This window comes from the organism of the source record quoted next, unplaced genomic scaffold, assembly GCF_019419815.1.
Source record: "Pyrus x bretschneideri cultivar Hongxiangsu unplaced genomic scaffold, Pyrus_bretschneideri_v1 Contig18, whole genome shotgun sequence".
In the NCBI taxonomy this organism is placed as follows: Eukaryota; Viridiplantae; Streptophyta; class Magnoliopsida; order Rosales; family Rosaceae; genus Pyrus; species Pyrus x bretschneideri.
The window spans coordinates 2,718,883-2,727,874 of record NW_025999479.1 but is presented as its reverse complement, the minus strand read 5'-3'; positions in this window follow the sequence as shown (position 1 = coordinate 2,727,874).

Below are 8,992 nucleotides of genomic sequence, written 5' to 3'. Positions count from 1 at the left end.
GGAGTCATCAACGACAATTCACGGCGTTCTATAGGAACATTATTTTCTTATCTCTCCCTAACGACGGGAATACTTCCTCATCAAAGTGACAATCTGCAAAGTATGCGGTACAGATATCTCCTGTCAAGGGCTCTAACCAGCAAATAATTGATGGCGAATCATAGCCGACATATATTCTTATTCTTCTTTGAGGGCCCATTTGGTACGTAGTGGCGGCGCTATTGGGATATAGACTGCACACCCAAACACACGTAAATGCTAAACATCATGCTCAAAGTTAGTAAAATAGTGTTGCTCACGCAAGATAGTGTGCATGGTACCACTATCAACTAGACAACTAACTTCCCCACTAGTCATACCTAAAAATAAATTAATTGAATCAGTCACATGCATAAATATAATTCCATTCATTCAATTAATCAATCGTGAAATAATATCCATAAAAATAATTATCCATAATTCAAAACAAACCAAAAACCCAACAATTAATTCCGAAGACTTAGAAAAATTGTCCAAAAATTTGAACCATAAACCTAGAAAAATAGGGGGGTTCGGCCACTAGGGGTGTAAAACACCCTAACATGTTTTAAAAAATAAAACTTTATTCTTCCATGGAAATGGATGCCTCCTAAAAAATCTGAAACCTCCATAGTTGTAGTAGCATTTTCGGGATGTTCCACATGCACAAAGTTAGTCTCATAACAGGAATGATACTTGGAATAGCCTCGCGGGTAGCTCGACATACACGTGACCAATGATCCTTTGATCCACAGCGATAGCATATGTCTAGTTCAATGGAAGCTGATTAAATGGTAGTTTTTCCCTCATTCTTGAAGTTTAGGGTCTTACGGGTAAGGGGTTGGTGTTTATGGGTCAAATTTCCTCCCTTGGGTGGGCCTCTTCTTTGTTGAACTTGGGCCCTTGGTGGGGCCTGCCATAACGGGGATTTCATTGATTATGGTTGCTAGAATTAATCATATGCATTTCAGGCAGAGCGTTCGAGCCAGTAGGTCGAGCTTGATGATTCTTCTTCAAAAGCTGGTTCTGCTTTTCAGTAAGAAGTAAAACAAAGATCAAATCCAAAAATTTGGTGAACTTCTGTGGTTTATATTGTTGCTGCAGGACAATATTGGTGACATTGAAGGTCAAATAGGTCTTCTCCAAAAGATCCTATTCGATTAAGTCCTCTTCATAGAACTTAAGCATTGATCGATTCAAAAAACTTCAGAGTTGTATTCATTTACAGACTTAAAGTCTTAGAAGCGTAAATGTTGCCAATCGTGTCTTACTTTAGGCAAGTACTGTTTTTTTGTTGATCAAAGCAATTGGCCAAATCAACCCAGAGGGTGTGTGGGTCCTCTTCAGCGAGGTACTCAGTCTGCAATGCATCATGGATATGTCTTCGAATGAAGATCATAGTAGTAGCTTTCTGAGCTTCGTCGATAGGTTTCTCGATGGTGGCTTGAAGACTTTTTGCAGTAAAATGGAGCTTCACATCTTGAACCCACTTTAGGTAGTTGATAACTCATATATTTCATACATTTATACCATCCATTCCTAGTCCCTTTGTGATATTTTTGAGTTAAACTAGTTGCACTTTACCCTCTTTTGTGTTAGTGTGCAGCTAATCGTATTTTGGAGCTTAGTTGAGGACAAATAAGGCAAAATGGTGCTAAAAGTGGAGAATTGAACAAGGATTCTCATGTAGACAAAGAATTAAAAGTAGAAACTGAATATGGTGATGAATATGGCTCTTTATAAGACCAATAACAGCAAAAAAACGTCGGAATTAAATGCCCAATTACTGGGATGTATTGGCAATCTGTAACAGCCTCTTTAACCTTATAAAACTAAGAGTTTCAACCACTTTTACACAAGGCTTCCCTTGGGGACGCCCATAGCTCTCTCTCTTCTCTTTCTTTGGCCTTTCTTCCAGAAACAAAACCCTATTTCCCTTCACCATCCGCTGCCACCGAAGAAACCACGTAACTGCGCTGTTTTTGGAGAAGTTCAACATCAAAATTGCTTCAAGGGGGTTTATTCTATGAACTTTAATTTCACTCATGTTGTTTTTTATATTAATATATTTTGTAATCATGTTGTGTAATTAAGTTCATAGCTGGGGAATTCGATGTAGCCTTGCAAACCTACTCTATGTTATTAAGTTAAAGTATTCAAATTACCAATCTAAGTGCTTGTTTCATTCACTGATTTTATAGTATAATTTGTTTGTTAATCTTAATGTTTGATCACCATTAGGACTGCTTATGAATTATTTGATCAAGGTTATAGTACACATCATGCTTAATCTTGGTAGACATGTGAATGAATGAAGAAACTGCTATGCATACATCCTGCCATGTGATTTCTTTGGTTCTTTGAAGTTTTCTTGTTCTTAATGGATTCTTAATTGGTAATCTGAGTTGAACATCACAACTAGGTTGCAGATTTAGAGTACTTGATAGGATTAAAAGCACACCACAAAGTAGCACACAAATATCCTATTGATTTTCCTTATTAACACTAATATTTGTCACAAAAACTGGGCTGTTTTCCCTACTGACCAGCCACCGAAAAATAATTATTAGACCAACTTACACTTATCTAAAGTCTACGAAATTTTATATGTAGATACTAGACACATAGAGCTACACTCACACAAATTTTTGGGATTTTTGGAGTTGATTTGATATTTAAATTAAATCGAACAAAAACAAGACAAAAACAGATTTTAAGTAGTTTGCAAATTAAGAAAAACGAGTTAGGGGAATTGCTATCCACCACCAAATAATCATGCAAAAATGTTATGTTTCATTCAAATTCCTTCTATTTCCGGATGAAGATGCTCAAGTTGGCTCAATGTTAGAACTCAACCTATTACTCTTTCTTATGTAGTATGTTAAGAGAATGGTGTTTTCAACTTAACTTAGTCCCTAACATGCAATCCAGAATGGCGTGTTCATAGATTTAACAAGTAGAAATCATTAAGAACAAAAAGAGTTTGAGTCATCACAAGGCATCGTAAGTACTGGCGTTGTCTTACTTATCCTAGAAATTGGTTCACATGTTAATCGTAATTAACAAGTACTACTCTAGAACATATGTAGGTCCTCATTTGACAAGGGCAGGCACACACATATTCATAGCATTAGAATCCTAGATATGCTTACTAAGTATGCATCCATAGAAAACACATAAAGAATTCATCAATGAGACAAGTAGTGAATCAATTTTCATACATTATAAAAGTAATTCAAACGAAATGTCATAACAAATTTGCAATCATATTCGGGGCTTCAAACAGCCCCTAACTACTAAAAATTTGGTTACACAATCCTTAAGTTCAAACAAAAGATAAACATGAGTTTGAGAAGATAAAACCGAGAGAAATCAACTAAGGCTCTCTCCCCTTTCCTTCCTTCCCCAATGCTACTTTTAAACCAATTCTTGCTGCATCATTTTCTTTTCCTTAACTCACCCACTAATAGCCATTTAGTGATGACAATAAGTGAGAGGAAATGTAAAACAATTGTAACTCCTTGGGTAGCATTTATGCCAATTACTCCCTCTTAATCTTCATCTTTAATTCCATTTCCTCTGATATTTGAATAAGTGTCAGCTGGTTTGTTCTTGATTGCATCAGTTTTGGCTGCTAGATTTATTGGATTTATTGCTTTCAATGCTTTCTTGTCAGTTACAAACTGCTCAGCCTCTTGGGAACCTTTCAGTGTTAAAACGGCCATAACTTCTTCTAGAAAATGATATTAATAATCCGCGAAATGCTCCAGAAAATAGACATCCGTAGCTTTCCAAGAATATAAGGCTCATTGTCTAATTCATTCTGAGCTGTCCGCAACTTGCTTTGAAAGTCAGCTGACCTGCACAGGCAGTTTTGACGAATTTGTTACTTAAAATTTCACTTGTGTTATTTTTCTTTTCTTTGCTTGACAAATCCTACAAAACACAAAAACAAAGTAAATAACTCAAAAATATAAGGAACTAACTAAGAAAAGACAAGTGAATTTGATATAAAATATATATAAATATGAGCTTATCAGTACTTGATCACAACCACACATCAAATGGATGATCATAAATAAGTAAAACGAACCCTAGTTGCAGATTGGAGAGTTGAATGCGTTTTGACTTAATTTCATGGCATTGGCTTGTAATGGTGAAATCGATATCCCTAGTTCCATACCCATCGTTTTTGAATCAATCTATCATTCATATTTACATTCTCTTGCATTTTAAGTTACTTTACTTCTCAAAACAAAAAATCTAAATTTAGTTTTCATTTTCATTGTTAGTGAGGGTTCACATAAAGCTAGTAATTTGTAGAGTTCTAATCAGTCCCTGTGGTTCAATACCCTTACTTGTGCCATTATACTATCCTTATATTTGCACTTGAAAGGAACACAACAATAGTTTCTTCCAGATACTTCCAAAGCGGTGAAATCGAGCTTGTTCAAGTTGGGCATGTTTCTAAAACAGAAGGTACCCAAAAAACGTGGTTAGTCATATGGAAAGCCATAGACATGCATTGTAGAACATTCGGGGTTCTATAGACATGCATTGGTTTAATTTAACCATGAAAGCTACGGGTTTCATGTGGTATGTTTTGAATGAAACTTCGGGTTTCAAAGGTACTAAATTTGAAACTATAGGTTGAATTTAGTTATAAACGTCGAGTTCATTTGTAGGGGTTCTTGCAAGAACATAGAATATAATATACAACAAAGTGTGGTGAATTTGTGGATTGCTTCAAGAACCCAAGTGTGAATACATCGGGACTACGCATGATAGTCAACGGTTCAAAGAAAAGAAATAATTTATTGAATTGTTAATTTCCAAATAGTGAGTTTCATGCCAATAATTTTGGATTAATTGTCAGATTAATGGCCCGGGAAGGGGGGAGGGGGGTGGGAAAGGGACATGGGCCCATCGCATATGCTGGCCTGAGGTCTACATGCGAAGCCCAACCGTGGGCTAGCTATAATTTTGGGCCGTGGGAAACAAGCCCAGCCTCCTGGGCTGGCTGTGGTGGTTAAGGGCCGTGATAGGTGGCGAAATCCACCAAGCCAAAGCTTACTGCAGGCAAGCCAAGGCTAGGGCAAAGCCCAGTAATCACAAAGGCTTACTAGCAGGTTGGGCTAGGCTATAGGCCAGCCATGGCGTCGAAACGACGCTATCTTGGTGATGGCGTGGCTGCAGGCTAACCATGTTGGCTCGGCTGTGCAGCACGGAGCCGCGACTGAATCGCAAAAAATCCCAAATTCTTTTATTTTTTATTTTTTTTTTGAATTCTGAGGTTTAAAAACCCTAATTGCTTCTAAATTAATTTTCGATGCTTTGACTCATAAATTCCACATAGCATAATTGCGTATTGCATGAACAAATATATATATATATATATATTGACAAAATATATGAACACATATGCAATATATATAATTGAAAGAAAAATATAAATATAGGGTGGTTCATGCATCACGGGGAATGTTTTCATGCTTCAAGGTTGTTTGAAATATCTGAATTTATTTTAAATAACCTGATTGGAAGAAAATGATTAAGCCTTTGATTGTGTAGAAGAGCCTCCTCCTACGATCCTTCAATTCCTTAGCTTCTGGCAAAAACGTGCTGATAACGTGTTATAGGCCTGATTTACTGAATTATATTTAGGACTAGAAAAGGAGAGGGCCAGCGGCAAGAGAAGGAGATGGGAGAGATGTAATTATGAGATGTGTGTTGTATCACCCCATTGTGCCTTTATTTATAGTCGCAGGATAGGTTAAATCCTTACCCTAATAGGATAACAACTCTAATAGAATAATATCTATTAAAAGGAATATTCCAAGATATCCTAGATACACTAGGATTTATACAATCACATTCCTAATGTAATATGACTGCAACATAAATATCATAATTTAGGGTTAATTCGATAATTATTTCAACTTTTATTTTTATTTTAAATTGGAAATTTGTTTGGTTACTATTTTCAGTTTTTGGTTTTTTTTTTAATTTTTTTTTATTTAAAGAAAACTATAAGCGAAAAACTTTAAAACAAAAGTCAAATTTTGAAAACTTAAAATTATTTTCAATTTTCGGTTTACATTCTAAGAGATGATTATCACACACCGTTTTTAACTTTTCACATACCCTCTTATTTCTAGCTATCAAATTTAATAAATCAAAACAAAAACAACAAACAACATTATGCAGGGGTGTGTATGAGGCTAAAAAGAGCGAGTGTTTATCATTTCTCTTCATTTTTTTGGTTTTAAGTTTTCATTTTCTTCAAAACTAAACGTAGTTACCATACTAGTTTCCAGTATTCAAAAAAAAAAAAAACTATTAAAAATGCAATGATTATCAAACGGTTTCTTAGTAATATTTTATGACCCAATAATTGTTATTTTTTTTTTAAAATAAACATAAACTTCATTAATTGAAAAAAATGTTACAGGAGATAAACATAAAAACAAGTTGCAATTAGATGAAAAAGACAAAGAATCCCAAGCATGATAATTGTCATGCCCTGATCTCGAGATACGTCTAGAATCGTGGTGCGACAGAAGGACAGTAGCGGTATAATATAAAATACATAGAGTCACTAAGACTTATACATATAATATACATTAGAGCATCATAGGAATAACTTACAACAAAGGGTGGCAATACCTACTCTCAAGTGCACTACCCTCACAACTACACCACCTGAAATCTTCTCCTCTAACCACTACCAGTTACTCTGCAAAATAACCCTATACTGTGAGAATGACGCACCGGGCAAATCAAAACCCAGATAAGCTACAAAACTTGTGTGAGTAACAATAATACAACATAACTGAAAATAAAAAGTATCGAATGATTAAATGTCAAAGTACTGCTACGTCTACATAGGACCTTTCGTATACCATATCAACCGCCAATATCATCACTGTCAATATTATTCCACCATTCTCTTCAGATTGTGACTCACCACTCCCCTTTCATCATTTCCGAATAATCACCAGGGTCCGATAGCCACATATTTCATAATTTAACCACTATACGCCTCATTATTACGTATAGGAATGTTTATTCAATTTTGAATCTCACCACATGTCTATCAAGATAACATTCAGTCATCACACAACCCAAAGTTAAGTAGGAATGACACAACATCAATAATACAATCACATGTAGGAATGAGAGTGGTACCTTTTTCATTATTGCAATTCTTCGTTAAGAGTAGGAATGAGTCACATCCGAATCCATTATCTTTTAGGCAACACTATCATGTAAACTATTTGATTCAATACTTTCTAGATTGAGCCACAGAGGCTTTCAATCTAATTTTTCATATATGTAATAGGTACTGGTCTAGGGCTATAGAGAGATACAATTCGGCCAAAGCCTACAATAGGCAACTGATCAGGATGTGGTCCCTCATTGCGGATTAACCAAGGAGAACCACTCCTGAGAACATTATGTAGGTAGTGACCCCCCCATAGTGGATTAACCAAGCAGAGTCACTCCTACGAACACTATAGGTAGTGATCACCCATCACAGATTAACCAACCATGATCACCCCTAAACACGTATGTATGGCCATACATAAGTAATAAGGATTGCCCATCGCGGATTAACCAAGCACGATCCCAAAGTATGGTCCGTCATTGCGGATTAACCCAGCAGGACCATCCTTGTACCATTGCTATATAGTGCAGATTCCGATTTTATCCTACATTACCCCATGGACTAAGTTGGCGGTCCTCTACTAGCCCTCACATATCACAATCATTTCAAGCATATATATATATATATATTTCAATAGCACCATCAAATAAACATAGCATAGTAGCACACATTTCCATATAATCATTTGCAAATCCATGTTATATCCACATAGTATATAACAAGGAAATTCTCTTAGGTAATAACCATATCATATAATATTAATGTCACAAACTTGGGTTATTACACTTCTAGATTCACAAACTCCACCTCCAGTAACCTAATAAAACATACAAATCCTACTTAGGAAACTTAGCAAGACCGACATGTAAAATGAGGCCCAGTGCCACTTGCACGTAAATCCAGACGCACGTCAGCCGGGAATGACACGTCATCGTGATGAGCAACTAAACTCCATCAAGCCTCAACAACATTATAAAAATAAATGACACTCTAAAGTAAAGTACTTTGACTATAACGTCAACTGTCGATAAGGTAGGTCCACTAAGGTCAACAATCTAAGATTGTTCAATTTGGACAATCCACTCATTGGATTCTTGATCCGTAAGTTCTCAAAGGTCCAACAACTAATAACTAGGGTGCTTACAAAATTGCACGACAATCCAACGATCGGATTGTCGTCAATCATAGAAGCGACTGGCGGTCCAAACTGATCACCATACCAAACTATTGAATTTCGAGAAACCAAGGAAGACATAGGCTCACATGGTCACTAGAAGGTATTTGGTACTTAGACAACACTCGTGGACCGTCCCTCACACCAGCACACGTGGTGGTAGACAAGGTGGAGGGTTTAGAAAACCCAAATTTTCAACATTAACTAAATGAGCTCAAATTTACGTTTTAGCTAGAGCTCAACAAGGGAAACATTTTTCACAACTATGCCAAAGACAAATTCTAACCGAAAAGATTATGAAGAGTAGATGAAGTTTCATACCTCACTCGAAGGAAATGGTTGTCAGAATCACTGGAAAAATGACAAAACCGTCGGAAATCCACAAGACTTTGCAACCTCGAATTGGAAAAATGGATAGAAAAAAAAAGAAAAAAAAAGGGAAATCTAACACTACATAGATGTAGGGCTCATTAAGAGCTTTTTGTGGACACCAAGATCACCCAAAATGGTGGTCGGACTGAGGAGAAACTAGCGGGTCAAGTTGGCAGGTCAACGACCCGATTACACTCAAAAAGGGTCTAAAATCAGGCGCTCATTTTTGGGAGTTCCGGACTTTCTGGAGGTTCTCCCTC